The following is a 16,190-nucleotide window of genomic DNA, read 5'->3' on the forward strand; positions in this document are numbered from 1 at the left end:
TATTTACACTAGATTTTGAGCAAAATATTTCCTGCTTAAACATGTTAACAAACTATTTAAACGTCACGTCAATAGAAGTTTAGTCATACACATTGATAGAAGATAAATTAATAGTTAGTAATGCCACTTGCTTCTTGTTAGATGTAAAAAGGTCTAAACAATATACTTGTTATATATAAAATTATTTCCGTTAAATTTTAAAGTTATTCAAAAATACACGAATAATATTTTCCACCTTCTTTTACTTGAGACTCGAGAGGTGTTTTACTTGTGGCGTAATTATTCTATTGCAACTTTCTTACGCTTAAGAGAAAAATTTTACACTTCAAGTGAAAATAATGAAATGTAAAAAACTGCAACTTTTTAAACAAGAACCGATAGAAAAAAAAGGTTAACGCTAGTTTTCTTCTAATTTATATAGCGCCATAGTACAACTCATCGCAGATTATACCAGTAGAAAATGTAATATTAAGTGCCGATAAGGGTAACATTGAAAGGGATGCCTAGTACGGTATATACAAATTTTCAATCGGTTAACATTTAAGTACCACTGAATCCGAGGGTGTTAGACAAAATAGAAACGCCGAAGCACACGCGAGACCCTCGTCAGAAGGCAGTCATTTCACGGGTATCTTGTTACTCGAACCAATTACATTGTGATTGACCACCAGTCAACGCGGACCTTCCTCCCCCCGGGGCCTTTAACCATTTTAGGATTAACGGGACGGAAACCAGTGAAGTTGTAGGAGCGTTTTAATCTGGTCAACGATATGTACTAAGCGTTTGGTCGAATGGAGCGATTGATTGGGATGCCTTCAGGACTCTGTTTCAATAATGAAGTGATAGAATGTAGATATCTGTAAATTGAGAACATCTCTTCTATTGGGGTCAGAGCTATTATTTGGGTTTTAGTTCGATTTTGTAGTATAATAAAAATACTCTTTATTATGTGTTGCGGTGGTAATATAATCAAGCGGAAATATATAACAAAGACAAAAAGACGATAAGAATAGAGGAAGAGAGTAACATTGCAAGAGAGGGAGAATAGAGAGAGAATTAAAATACACAACAACTAAACGTTCAAAAGGTTGTTGTTGACTTGTAGAGAATGCTTTTAGCATTAAGCCCGCCTTTTGTATAATTATTTAATGTTGTTGTAAAATAAAGTAGTAATAAATAAAAAAAGTATACAAAGGTAACATTTCTTCAAGTTAAACTTCTTCGACGATATTGTGTAATGTAGTATGTAATGGGTATGCAAAGGAATGGAAAAATACTTTGTAATGATAATGATATTTAAATAAGATAAACAAAATATTTTTCAAACGATACCGTTCAATGACGTTTGTAGGGAAAGTTCACAACAAATAAATATTTCAATCCCGAGAAATACACGAGGAGCACGATTTAGTGTTATATGGTGCAATTTCTTTTGTTTTTTTTTCTTTTTGTTTATATTTTTGTTTTTATCGTTGCTTACATACTTTATTAGTTTATGATAGAATATTTACTATATTTTTATTCTTATTATTATTTATTTGTGTATTTTTTATAAGTATTAGAATGTACACATTTGTATGTAAGTTTATTATACTACAAAATTCATATTGAAAGTAATAGAGTGAAAGAAAAATAAAATCAAGTCTGAAACCTATAAAGATTGTAAAGAAGTGCAACAATAGAGTTTATAGAACATTATGCTATCGAGAACTTTATTGGCAATAGCAGCTGTTCTATTGAAAAACCGTATAACAACATATGTGCCTTTTATGTTTAATTCTCTTTAAAAATTGTTATAACATTTATTATATACAGTAGAAATTGTAAAACGTTTGGTAGAATCATCGAAACCTTTAAATATACCTACATATATAAAGTTATAACTTAAGTTTTTAACATAAATACACGATCGTCTTAAACTAGGTAACTTATTGTTTATTTTGTCGGTTACCGATTCCAATATATACATTAAATAATTGTGTTTGCTCGCAAACGAAAAAAAAAAACCGACTTCAATTACATCGACGAGTAATACAACGTAGATCGACGAAAAAATACTCAAGTAACTGCGCGTTATCAAAGATTACTCAAAAAGTAGTTATCAGATATCAATGAAATTTATATGTGACCACATGACAAACATCAGCTTTCGATTAAATTAAAAATTATTAAAATCGGTACACCCAGTAAAAAGTTATTGCGGATTTTCAAAAAGTTCCCTCGATTTCTCTGGGATTCCTTTATCAGATCCTGGTTTCCTTATCATGGTACTAAACTAAGGATATCTCCTTTCCAACAAAAAAAGAATTATCAAAATCGGTACATCCAGTAGAAAGTTATGCGGTATAATACAACGTAGGTCGACGAAAAAAAGCGTCAAGTAAAAACGCATTATTAGATATAGCTCGAAAAGTAGTTGTTAGATCTCAAATAAATTTAAATGAGACCAATTGGCACACACCACCTTTCGATTAAAAGAAAATTTGTCGAAATCGCTCCACCCAGTCAAAAGTTCTGATGTAACATACGTTAAAAAAAAAAAAAAAAAAATACAGTCGAATTGAGAACCTCCTCCTTTTTTGGAAAGTCGGTTAAAAAAACGAAAGTATAGATATAACAATACAATATTTAATATTCAAGTAATTTACTACTATTCTATCTATAATTATATTCTAATAATTTTTAACTTATACATTATTTTTAAGCTTAAGACTTTATTAGACACAATAATAGTTTTGGATTTCCATCATTACAAATATATAATCACAGTTAAGTTTAAAATTTATTCCTATAAATCCAAATCAAAATGAAAAAATTGTTAAATATAGAATTATCATTTTACTAATTATCACCCACACAGAATAATAAACAATTTACACAACGGATTTTAAAACCTTGCTAGCCGAAAACCTATTAACCAAAATGCTTAATGTGAATAAGTACTTATTACAAAAAAAAAACAACCTATTTTATCTATCCTTCATCAATATTTAATGACTTGCTCCATCTTCAAATCATTTAAAAAGCGACATTATTTTATTTAATTAACATAATTAAATGTAATTATTTGCTAATTCTTAGCTACATTTGATTATCACTATAGTAAACAAAATCACCGCTTCGATTTAGGGGTAAAAATAGTTCAGAAACTGTCAATCATCCTTTTTGGATGCGTTTAGATTTGCACTTGAGATTCTGCTTTTGATCCACTCGTTATATTCACTGACCCACCTCGCCTACATAAAGAAAAACTCTCAAAACTAAGGTTCCCTATCATTCTAACATAACTAATCCTTTTACCTATGCACCTTGTTATTGCAATTATTCAGGAAAATCTATTTTTATGAAGTTTTCAACTGAACTCTATGACCCTACAAAGTGAAGTATCGGCATATTATGACAAGAGAACCCGAAATGAATGAGCACATAAACAAAACGAGGGCTGGCATGTTTTATGAAGTCATAGCTGACAGTTAAGCAAAACACTTAATGTTGCGTACATCATTATCTCGTTGGTAGCACCCCTATTTATATAAACTAGTATCAACTGAAAACAGACTTTGTTACAACAAGCTAGAGTCGATAATAGATTAAATGTCAATGTTAGTAAAATGATTGTTCGAAACTTTGAATACTTGTAACGTTAGTTGTTTTTACAGTGAAGAATTCGTATAATGGCTATCCCTTTCATAGCGTATAATGTCTTTGAAAATTGTTCTATGAAAAAAGTTTCATCAGATTTTTAACTTATACTTTTTTTTGTAAAAAAATATATTTCCAAATTTTTTTGCCATAATTACGGGAGATGATTCATTTTACTGACAAGAAGTAAAATACATTATTATTAGCATAATGTTTACTTGTCCTTTAACTCTTAATAAATATTTTAGAAACTGTTAAATTTGTATGAAGCAATTGGCATTTTAATAATGTTTAATTTCTTTTCAATAGTGCACTATTATTTCAAAATACTAGTACTACTACTCATCTGAATAGGTGACTTGCAGCGGCCGTTTTTCGTAAATATTATTATTGTATATAATGCATATGTAATGTTCAATTTATGTTTACATTTATTTAATATCTGTTACAAACTGTTGCTCCAGATCTCTAGATAAGTTCATTTTTGCTATCGTCGATTTTGAATAAAATAAACGTTTTGTTTTAAAGAATTAATTAATATACGGAAATAGATATAATTATATGTTGTTTCTTTGAATGGATCCACTTGTGTTCTATATGTGTTTTTTTCTTTTTATTACATTCTACTTTTATCTTACATTCCCAATATTCTACTGTTTCTTTATCACTTCAGCCTATCGCAGTCCACTGCTGGACATAGGCCTCCCCAAGTTCGCGCCACACATCCCGGTCTTCCGCAATCCTCATCCAGCCTTCACCGGCAATCTTACGTAGATCGTCGGTCCAACGGGCCGGAGGACGTCCCACACTGCGTTTGCCAAGACGCGGTCTCCACTCTAGGACCCGTCTACTCCAACGGCCATCGGTCCTGCGACACAGATGACCAGCCCACTGCCACTTCAACTTGCTAATTCTGTGGGCTATGTCGGTTACTTTCGTTCTCTCGCGGATAGTCTCATTTCTAATCCTGTCTTTGAGAGAGACCCCAAGCAGTTTCTTTATCACAAGTATTAATTCATCGCTTGGTTTTTACTCGTAGCATTTGCTTTGGACAAAAATATAGCATCTGGTTGGAAATGAAAAAACTCATAGAAAAAAGAAAAAGGCAACAAACACGAAAAACTCTGCGTTTGACATGTTCTTATTAAACCCGGTGTTTATGAATCGGTTCGAATTTTTCACGTGCGGTTTTAAATTATTTAACAATTTTTTTTATAATTAATTGGTCCTACCTAATATTATAATTGTGAAAGTTTCTGAGGGTGAATGCACGGATGAATGGATGTTTGTAACACTTTCAAGAATTAAACATAAACAGTTTTAAATCTGATAGCTTTTTTTTTTTACTATTTACGTAATTTTTTTATATTTTCATATTTGGATATTCATGTCGTGTTAATAATTTCTACGGTATTATATAGTAAGTGTTAAGTTGAAAGTCACTTTCTATGTCACAAGCGTTGCTATAATTAAACCCAAAACTCGATCTGTTCGATGGCGAAATCTATAATTTTGCGTTCATTATAATTAATTATTGGTAGAAGGAAGGCTGTCTTTGCCACATCAAAGAGAGTCTGTAAAAGGCTGCATCAAACGTTGTCATAGTGACTGCTTCTGTCTCTCAGATTTTGAAGTTTTCGTTAATATATTATTTTTTTTTTGCAAAAGTATGCATACATTTTTTATACTTTTAAAGGATTTTAGGCCTTTCGTTCAAAAACAAAGGAAGATTTTGCAATAACGTTGAGTACCAAGATTAATTAAATGTATGTTTAACATTTAATAATTGAATTAATGTTAATTATCATTAATTACCGTTTTCATGGATAAAACCGATAGATAGTATCAGTTAATATTTTACTAATTTACGGTATTTTAGAAATGCTATTATTTGTCATATATTTAAATAAAAAAAAAAAAACACAAAATAATAAGTAAAACAAAAGACATTTGACTAAAACAAAATATATGTTTCCGCCCGGGATCGAACCGGGGGCCTTCTGCGTGTTAGGCAGATGTGATAACCGCTACACCACGGAAACTTAGGACAGTGATGTAAATTACACGTTAACATTCTACGATATAGTAAAAAAAGGAAAGTAAGACTACGTGTTTATAATAATACGAGTATAGGTAATAAGATCACGCGTATTATTATATAAGTGATTTGTCAAATCCATACATCTATACAAATAAATAAAATTGGAGTCTCTTCGTAATATTAAAATAACAACTTTTTATTACAAATGCATTATATGGATGTATACACGGTACATATAACAAAATAACATTTAAAAAAATAAATCTTTTTGTCTGTTCCAGCTAATCTCTGAAATGGCTGGACTGATTTTGATGGAACTTATACTGGCAGATGCAGAGCTGATGTAATAAGGAGTAACTTAGGCTACTTTTATTTTACAAATATATTTATTTTATAACTCTGCGAACTGAATAATAACTTTTATACAAATTGCACGCGGACCAAGTCGCAGGCACAGCTAGTATAAGTATGAAACGGGTGGATGACGTGTAATGTTACATTATGATTATTTTACTATGTGACCAGTATGGCTTTAACTGGTTTTGTTAATAATTTGAAAATTATAATGTTTAGGCTGGCACTGCTGGGCAAACGCTTCCAAACGCTTCCTCACGCTCTATGTAGGAGTTTAACACGCTCTTTATAGGCGTTAAAGCTTAAACTGCCACAATTACTTTACCATACATTTCAGATATCTTGTGGACATCACAGATACGAATTCACACAAGTTGCTTACCTCATGTTAGTTTACCAGGGACTTGAACGGAACATAAAAATAAAATTTTATAACACTTGTAAAACAACAAACGATTAGGTATTAACGGCTTTATGTATCAATCTTAAAAATAATTTCGTACTTTAATATCATATACTTACAGATACAACAATTATTTCTTTGTAACAATTTTCTGTAACTCTCAGCTAAACTTACCACTGGCGTGTTTGTGTAGCAATTTGATACTAAAACAAGGGTTGGCAATTTTCCTTATTTATTGCTCTACGCAAAATTTATGAACGCCTCTTAAGCCTTGTTAGGACGCGGACTTTTCATGCGAAACCTTATGTGGAGTCGGGTTTTTATATTAATTTAGATAGTCTTATAAATGAGGGTATTTTTCCCTTACTGCCATAGGAGAGTAAATTGATATTTTTGTGAGAATGACCATTAACGCTACCTATGTAAAATAGTAATATTAATATAGAAAATTGAATAAAAAAAACCAATATTAAATTGATGTAATTTTGGTACAGTTTACTCGAAGATTAATTATTAGGATTTCCAGAACCGGTCCGTGAACAGTGTCCGTTACGTCGGGGTACCGGGATTTTCAGTACTTTGTATTAACGAAACCGGGATTTCACCTTTTTTTTAATTATAATTTATTTTTTATTTTTATTATATAAAAATAAGAGTTATTCTTCAAAAGTATTCTAAAATTAAACGTTTAAATAGTTTTTAATGAATTTTAAGTACTATTGTAAAAATTAATAATATTAGTATTATACAGAATTTAATCATTTAGTTTTCTTATCGACATTTTTTCATGTTTAGTAGTAATATATAAGTCAAAAATTAGTAAGCATCATCAGCACAGTTACCATCACGAACTGTCTATGGCCACCTTTTTAGTGGAGTGGAACTGGTAACAAGGAATCTATTATCCTGAGGAAGAGATTCTAAATAGAGAAGGAAGTTTTTCGAAAAGTATACTGCTGGGATAAATTAAAAAAAACGTTAATATACACACACACACACACACACACCTTACCAAGTGGAACTTATACCTATTGTGTGGTTGTGTGTGGTGTCTTGCTAAAGCAGTAAAAGGTAATTTCTATCAGCTTTACTAACATCATAGCATGAGACAGAAGGCACACAAAGCAAAGCAAAATGGAACCACACTGACTGTTAAAAAGCTCAGGCTATTGAACAGGGCTAGACGATGTTTCGCATTGGGACATTGCCTTCGTTTTCGTCAATATTAATTATATAATGTGAAAAAAAAATCTTTTCTAAGTCTATAGTTTTCGTCCCTATTAATTATATAATGTGAAAAAAAAACTTTTCTAACTACTAAAGTTATACGAAATTATATGCAAATTTTTTTCCTTAATTTTAAAAACTCTACTATCATAAAAATCAGCTTTAGAAAACGTTTATACCTGATATTAAACAACTTTGCCAACAAACTTTTGAAAATAAGCGCTATAGCATGTTTTGAGGTAATGATGTTTATATTAAAAATGAATTTTTAAAACAATAAAAGAACTAGAATATTCCATTTTCTTCAAATAATTTTATTATGCGACAATATTCTGAATGCAGTTATTTAACAGTTTATTTGTTATAAAACAACAGAAAATCGTTTTACAGGCCGATAGTTAAAATAATCATATTGAATAAAAACCTATAATATTTTTAGTTTATTTCAAATTTGAAAATGAAAATAACTGATGCATAAATACTACGAAATAACAAACAGTATGAACAAAGAATAATGAATACCTTTCGAATTCATATAAGATAAAAGTTAGAACGTCGATTATTTCAAAACCAACCTATGAGTATGCAATGGAAGTGCAGTGTGCCTAAGTAAGAGGTTGAAACGCTGTCGTTTGTGGTTCGATGGCATGAAATAGAGTTTGCATATTCTCGTTATTTGAAAGATAGGTGTACAGCAAATTCATTGATGTTCTGAATGAATATTTGATGTTATCGACCCGAATATTTATAGTTGATCAAAATTTTATCTTACGGCTGTAGATAAAATTTTGATAGTAGTTTGAATGAAGCTTAATGTTTATATGGAAGTTTCAAAACCAGCGATTTTTTAATGTAACTTTTGAGATTCGTGAGATATCACAGAGTTTCGACATAGTACTTTTTAATAGTTTACAGTATCAGTTAGAACGAAAAGTAGATAAGGAGACAAGAGAAAAATTTAAACATTATTTAAAAAAAAATTGGTTTGTACCTAAAGGGACTAGAATAACAGGTAAAAATAGAGAGAAATATTGTTTGGCTGTGGTCATTTTCTGTAAAAATATATATATTCCAACATAATAGCAAGATTATTACTGCTATCAATCTCCATACTATAATTTATATTAACGTAATATTTCGTCAACGGAAACGTTTGGAACGACAATCTACGTAAGATTGCCGGTGTAGGCTGGATGAGGATTGCGGGAAACCGCGATGTCTGGTGCAAAATTGGATAGGCCTAAGTCCAGCGGTGGACTGCAATAGGCTGAACTGACTGACTGAATGACTAATATTTCGTGGTTTATTATTATTTCCTTTATAATATAAGGACATCCAGGCTGATAAATCTATATTAATATTAAAATTATGCAATATATTTGAATAAAATATATTCTTAGCATTTTAAAACAAAAATAATTCAGAGAGCTCTTTCCTTTGCCGAAGAGTAAGAAGAAAAATGTAATGGGTAATTGGATATGCAAAACTACGTTTATTCCTTTGAGCTTTATAATAAAAAGGCAAAAATTAATAATTTTCGATTTTGGACACATTTTTATATAAAAAAATCTTCATACAAGTTTGTTATAGAGTAAATGTTTACTCACATATCTCATAAAAATTCAGTTAGCTTTTGTCAGGATAAAACTCTTACAAAGATTAGGCGCTTGACCCTTATGCCCTAGGGCGGTAAACAATGCGACATTTCGTCCCGAGGCACTGCGACCTATTACCACTGAAAGCAAAGCGAGCTGCATTACCATTTTTATAGCAGTGCCTACAAATTATGCAGATTGGCATCCTAGCTAGTAAGATGCGTGGCGTGAGTAACAAAATTCGCTTTTAAAATGCCTTTTGTGTTTCAAGCTATTTCAGAATAATGTATTTTTCGATGTCCTCACGAATATCAAGTAGAATACAGATATTGTGTCTATGCTTTGGATTTATGCCGGACTTATATTTAAATGATGTGAAATAAATCGATTTCTTACAATTTCTTACATTTTAAAATTATCATTTAAAAATGTCTCATGTAATTCTATTATTCATAAATAATGAATATTAGAGTTACATAGTATAAAATATAACTATATATGCTACATTTGCTTGTGGTAACTTTTATGCATATATGTTAACAATAATCACGCTTCAGCCTGTAATATCCCACTACTGGGCATAGGCTTCTTTCCCCATGTAGGAGAAGGATCAGAGCTTAATCCACCACGCTGCTCCAATGCGGGTTGGCGGATATTCCTTACTATGAGTAACGATCGCTATCACGTGTACATGATAACAACCGGGACGGCGGCTTAACGTGCTCTCTGAGGCACGGTGGGGAGACCCAATAATTACTTAATTACTTACAATAATATAATATAATAATAGAAACAATAATTACTTAAAATTAATTTTTGTACATTTTTATTTATAAGTTACTAGCTTGTACCCTGTAAGCGTTGCTACGCTTTTGTTTATTTATTTTTGGTCGTACCAACCCCAAAACCTGTGTGGGCTCATGCACAACACTGTGCTGAAGATCAAAACTTCGTCCGCGTGGAATTTAACAAAAAAGATATTGTCAGTTCGCAGAGTTATAAAATAAATAAATTTCCAAAATAAAAATAAAGCCTATGTTACTTCTTACTACATCAACTATCTGCCAGTGACAGTCCCGTCGAAATCGATCCAGCCGTTTCAGAAATTAGGCGAAACAAACAGAAAGACAGGTGAAAATTGTAAAAAATATTTTTTCTGTATATGTACCATGTATTCATATGCATTTAGTAAAAAGCGGATATTTTAACATTACAAACAGACACTCCAATTTTATTTATTTGTACAGAAGATAAATCTACATAGTTCATATTAAATTATTTCAATTATGCTTTCATGTATAGCGATACAGTACCCAAAGGCTACATTTGCTTAAAAATAACACTGTATCGTTTAAATATACATTAGACAACGCTACAATTTTTTTGCAAAAATATTAGGATTAATATCAGATGAAATCCAATTTCTCTATGTTGACGGTCTAAAAATGAAGAGCTTTTCATTAACAGGGGACGCAAGAGAATTGTCCGTTTTGCTTGCCATTTCTCTTTGAGCTGCACTTTAATAGCGTTTTTGAGAGCGGACTATTTCGAAATTGCCTTTTTTTTACTTTTTTTATAAGCAAACGAGTGTTATAAATTAGGAATATTTTCAAACAATTTCTAAAATATTTTATAGTTTCGGAAGACATGATTGTGTGCAGTTAAGAGAACTGTGTGTTTAATTTATTGTAAGTGGATGGAAAATGTATGAATATTAATTGGAAGAAAGCTTGTGTCTTCAGATCTGAATTATTGACAGAGGAAGAGACATACATACATTGTAGGCCAGGCTTTTTACATTGGGGAAAAGTACGTTTCTCAGCTTTTTGGCATATTTTATCTATTACATGAAGTTATATAGAAAATTAAATTAATTGGTGCAACTTAACTAACTTAAAGAAATTTATGGTTAAAGAATTTAGTCGACCAATTACTGAATAATCGATTACATTACGAATAAACTCGGCTGTGACATATCGAAAAATAAACATATATACCATTTTGGCATTCCTTTTTACCATTCCAAGTAAAGGAAAACCGTCAATTTACAACGCAAAGTTAATAACAATAGTCAATCTTTTTAACCACACTTCGTTGAGCTAGTGTAACATCAATATTCGCAAACTTCCTCTATGCATCAAATAGACTTTTGTTTTTTCAGCTTTTGAATGATCATTGGGTATTTTGATATAGTACTAGGTCGACAAACAAGAGTACGATTCGCCTGATAGTAAGTGATTACCGTAGCTTATTGCAACACGCTTGCAACACCAGACGCATTGCAAGCGTGTTGCCGACCCTAATCGCTCGACAGGAGTTCTTATTATCTTTACCAATATTTATAAGCTCACAAAAGAACTCAAGGCGTAAATTTAACATTTCAATAATACATAATATATAATATTTCTTTTATTATTATTGCATGTACTAAGTATAAAAAATCAAAGTTAATTTCACCTTTTACACATACGGTAACCTTGTATGACAGACTGGACACGTTTTGAACTTAGCGACGTAAAAATAGAAAACCGCCCTTTATAAAAGATTTCTCCTACAAACCGGACAAAGGGTTTTACATTTTCGCGCGTGTATTTATTTTCAACTTATTTAGGCTCCGGACTAAAATGATAAAGCAATATAACATCGTAACATCGGGTCTTATATATATGTTTTTTCGTTTTAGTTTCTAAGTATTATTTCTAAATTTTTGGAACTTAAAAAATCTGATATTAAAAAAAGAAAAAGCTAAACTTATATAGATGAAATATGTCAAAAACAGGCATACATTTTATTCAATTTACCCACAATAAATAGTACAAATATTTTACATAATTTACGATTAAAAACTAGCGTACATTAATAATAACTTTGAAAAGTACAATACAAAAAAGGAAACCTCAAAAGAACATTTCAAGCAAGCTACAAGTGTAGCCGTGTCACAAAGAATACCATGACAAAGTGCCTCCATTCGCCTCCACGGTGCAACTTTTATCGGTATCTGACTCCAATTCTATTTGCCCCTTTGAAAGAATAATAAACAATAAAGCCAACATCCCAGTAGTGTCACGGAGAGCGTGGAGGAAGCAATAATCGTAAAATGCGGCGTATTTCCTCCTACCGGATCACGCTGTATCGCAGTTTTATGCAGCGCTTTGTAAGGATTTGAACTGCATCCAAGTACTGTACTAAATAATAAATAGTCGTGTAATGAGTCGTATCTGCTCGTTTGTGAATCTGAAATGCTTTTTGTCTCTTGCGATTTTATATTACGCGTTTGGTATTTTAAGAAGGTTGTTATAAACTATTTAAATATTTGTTTGTATAATTGTTAGTTTTATTCATTCGTGAACGGTAACTAAATTTAGTGATTTTAAGCTAATTATTAGTTAATAAGCTGAACGCTGATACTTCTTCATAGCCGTATATTAAGTGAAGCTTTGGTTTATAAATATTAGCTTCATACGTGATAATACAAAACTTATTAACTAATTTATTATATTGCTATGTGAATGCTACTTATTTTATTACTATGTGAAGCAAAAAATCTAAAACTGTTACATAAAACTTTAATAATTCTAAAAAATTTGGTTCTTCTTTGTAGTCAGTATAAATTTTGATGAATTAACGCCGTAAGACAGTGGGCGGATTAATAGTTCTTGTTATTTAATCATCTAATATATAAGATTGTTAATTATATAAGCCAGTGCAAATAAAACTGTTGACAGTAATGTTCGTGAAACTACACAGGTCATCAAAAAAATCGACCCACCCACTTTTTGTTTAATATTTATCGATTGTTTCACAGATAAGCTGTTTCACACGTTTGTTTTTTATTTTTATTTATTTATTTATTTATTTAAACTTTATTACACAACTCCAAAAAAACAACAACATAACAACACATCAAGATAACACGTTGCGCAAAAGGCGGACTTAAGTTATGTTTTTTATTTTGAGGGTCGGTTACGATGTTTGGCATCTTATTTGTCGTAAATCTTATTGAACTTGAAGGTACATAACCATTTCTTATACAGAAACACTGTTGAGTACTGATTTGATGGTTTTACATCGTAACAAATTCGAATCGTTCTTTGAGTCCGGAAGAGCCCTTTGTAGGGATTACTTGTTAATAACGTTAAGTTTATTTACTGTGGCTGTATTTTGATTCATTTTGACTAAAAATAATGAACACTACAGAAGCTGAGGCGGCCCAAGTTGTGGCTTTGCTGCAACAAGGCATAAGTCAACGTATCGTGGCCAGGAGGTTAAATCTGAGCCGTTCTGCAGTAGTGCAGTTTGCGAGTTTACCAAAGGTTTCTGGAGACTGGGCAGTATCGAAGAAGGTCTGGATCTGGAAGACATAGAGTGACAACTCAAAGAGATGACCGCTTTATAGTGTTATCAGCTCTACGGAATCGACACCTATCTGGTGTTGATCTCCAGCGACGCTTACGCGAAGATCGGGGGGTGGCTATAAGTGACAGTACTGTAAGAAGGAGACTTCGTGAGCAGAATTTAAGACCACATAAGCCAGCAACAGGACCACAATTGACCACAGCTCATCGACAAGCCAGACTTCAATTCGCACGTAATCATATCAACTGGACCATAGGCCAATGGGAGTCAGTTCTTTTTAGTGATGAGAGTCGAATGACTTTACACGGTTCTGATGGACGCCGTAATGTCATGCGACGGCCAGGTGAATTTTATACCCAGTGTTGCATAAGGGAAACTGTCAGTTATGGTGGGGGCTCTGTAATGTTTTGGGGTGGAATATCTTTGATTGGACGGACGGAGCTGGTTTTCATACGAAGAGGTGCTTTAACTGCTGCACGCTATATCACAGAGATCTTAGAAGACCATGTGATGCCTTATGCCGGCTATATTGGAGAAAACTTTGGGTAAAGCTTTAGATTAGGTAAAACCGAATTTCGGGACCGTGGGGGGATGGGGGGGGGGAGAGGGTGGGGAACGCTACCCCTGGTACCACTGTCACACCTCGGAACCCCATGGTTATGGAGATATCCATGGTTAAAGTTTTGAGGTTAGAAGAAGAATTTCGAAAGTTAAAGGAACGCTTGGCTCCGGCGCTACGGGAAGTGCAGCCCTTCCGCCCTTGCGTGCGAAAGCACTCTCCCTTCGCGCCTCCGCGGCACAAAAAAAAACACTCTAGGGGTAGGACAGACCAAGACCACGTGGACAGTGGGGTGCTCCGATTCGGTTTTGGGTATTTTTCGAATTTCTAAACCTATATTCTAGCACGCAATGTTACTAATTTTATTAGAATATTATGTCTGACGCGTTATTTTGTTTAAAAGTGTCGATTTGTCACACAATGCAAACAGTACGAGCTCAAAGGTATTATCATCATTACAGCCTATACAGTCCACTGCTGGACATAGGCCTCCACAAGTTTACGCCAAAAATAACGTGAACTCATGTGTTTTGCCCATAGTCACCACGCTGGGCAGGCGGGTTGGTGACCGCAGTACTGGCTTTGTCGCACCGAAGACGCTGCTGCCCATCTTCGGCCTGTGTATTTCAAAGCCAGCAGTTGGATGATTATCCCGCCATCGGTCGGCTTCTTAAGTTCCAAGGTGGTTGTGGAACCTTATTATCCCTTAGTCGCCTCTTACGACACCCACGGGAAGAGAGGGGGTGGCTAAATTCTTTAGTGCCGTAGCCACACAGCACAAAAGGTATTATAATAGCTTTAAATTCTTCTTCTAGCCTCAAACCTTTAACCATGGATATCTCCATAACCATGGGGTTTTGAGATATGAGAGTGTTACCTTGTATAGATTCCCCTACACCCTCCACCCTCCACACCCAAAAACCCCATAATTCGGTTTTTTTTGTACGGAGCATGAGTAAGCGTGCTTTCGCACGCAAGGGCTGCACTTCCCGTAGCACCGGAGCCAAGCGTTCCTCTAACTTTCGAAATTCTTCTTCTAACCTCAAAACTTTAACCATGGATATCTCCATAACCATGGGGTTCCGAGGTGTGACAGTGGTACCAGGGGTAGCGTTCCCCACCCTCTCCCCCCCCATCCCCCCACAGTCCCGAAATTCGGTTTTACCTAATTTAGATCTTAGCCAAACTTTGAATTAATGCATGATAATGCACGACCACACGTAGCGCATCACCACCGATTACCTTCAAGAGGTTGGCATTCGGGTAATGTCCTGGCCAGCAAGAAGCCCCGATCTCAATCCTATAGAGCATATGTGGGACACCCTAAAACAAAAGGTTAGAGCCCGTAATCCAGTCCCTACAACATTAGGAGACCTGGAAACCGCCATTAGGGAAGAATGGAACCGAATCCCTCAAGAGACCATTAAAATCTTGATAAGGTCATTAAAACGGCGGATGCAGGCCGTCATTCGAGCAAGAGGAGGGAATACGCAATATTAAATTGCAACAATTGTATGCATACCATTTAAGACTAAAAAACTAGAGCGTATTAAAAATTAATCAAAAAATCGTGTAAAATTAAAGATTCTGATTTTTAAATCAAAATCTTAAAAAAAAAAACATTTTGATGTTTTAATTGTGATTAAATTGTTGTAAATAAACAAGTTCAATAAAACATTATTCAGTACTAAAAAGTTTTGTTGTGATTTGTTTAAAAAAAAACGTGATTATCGGTAAAAACGCAGGTGGGCCGATTTTTTTGATGACCAGTTTATATAAATAATTATGTAAATCATAACTCACGAGGAAGAGATGCTCTCAATAGCAATGTACACATTGTTATATCCAGCTGATATCGTTCCATGTTGTTTAAGACAACATCAGAATATTCCGCCTCGGGATATCTAACAAAATAAACTCACAATTGACTTACAAAACTGCTATATATGCGAGTATATTATATAGCCATATTCTACCTAAGAATTTATTTCTATGATAAATTAAAAATTTGTA

At 33.1% G+C, this 16,190-nt stretch overlaps 1 non-coding gene across 1 annotated transcript; it reads right to left on the minus strand.

The window, feature by feature from the left end:
- Positions 1-5,611: 5,611 nt before the first annotated feature.
- Positions 5,612-5,684, minus strand: Trnav-aac. The gene has a single exon. It is a non-coding gene; the product is annotated as a tRNA-Val (tRNA).
- Between the last annotated feature and the right edge of the window lie 10,506 nt (positions 5,685-16,190).

The sequence above is a fragment of the Melitaea cinxia genome, chromosome 1 (assembly GCF_905220565.1).
Source record: "Melitaea cinxia chromosome 1, ilMelCinx1.1, whole genome shotgun sequence".
NCBI classification, from domain to species: Eukaryota; Metazoa; Arthropoda; class Insecta; order Lepidoptera; family Nymphalidae; genus Melitaea; species Melitaea cinxia.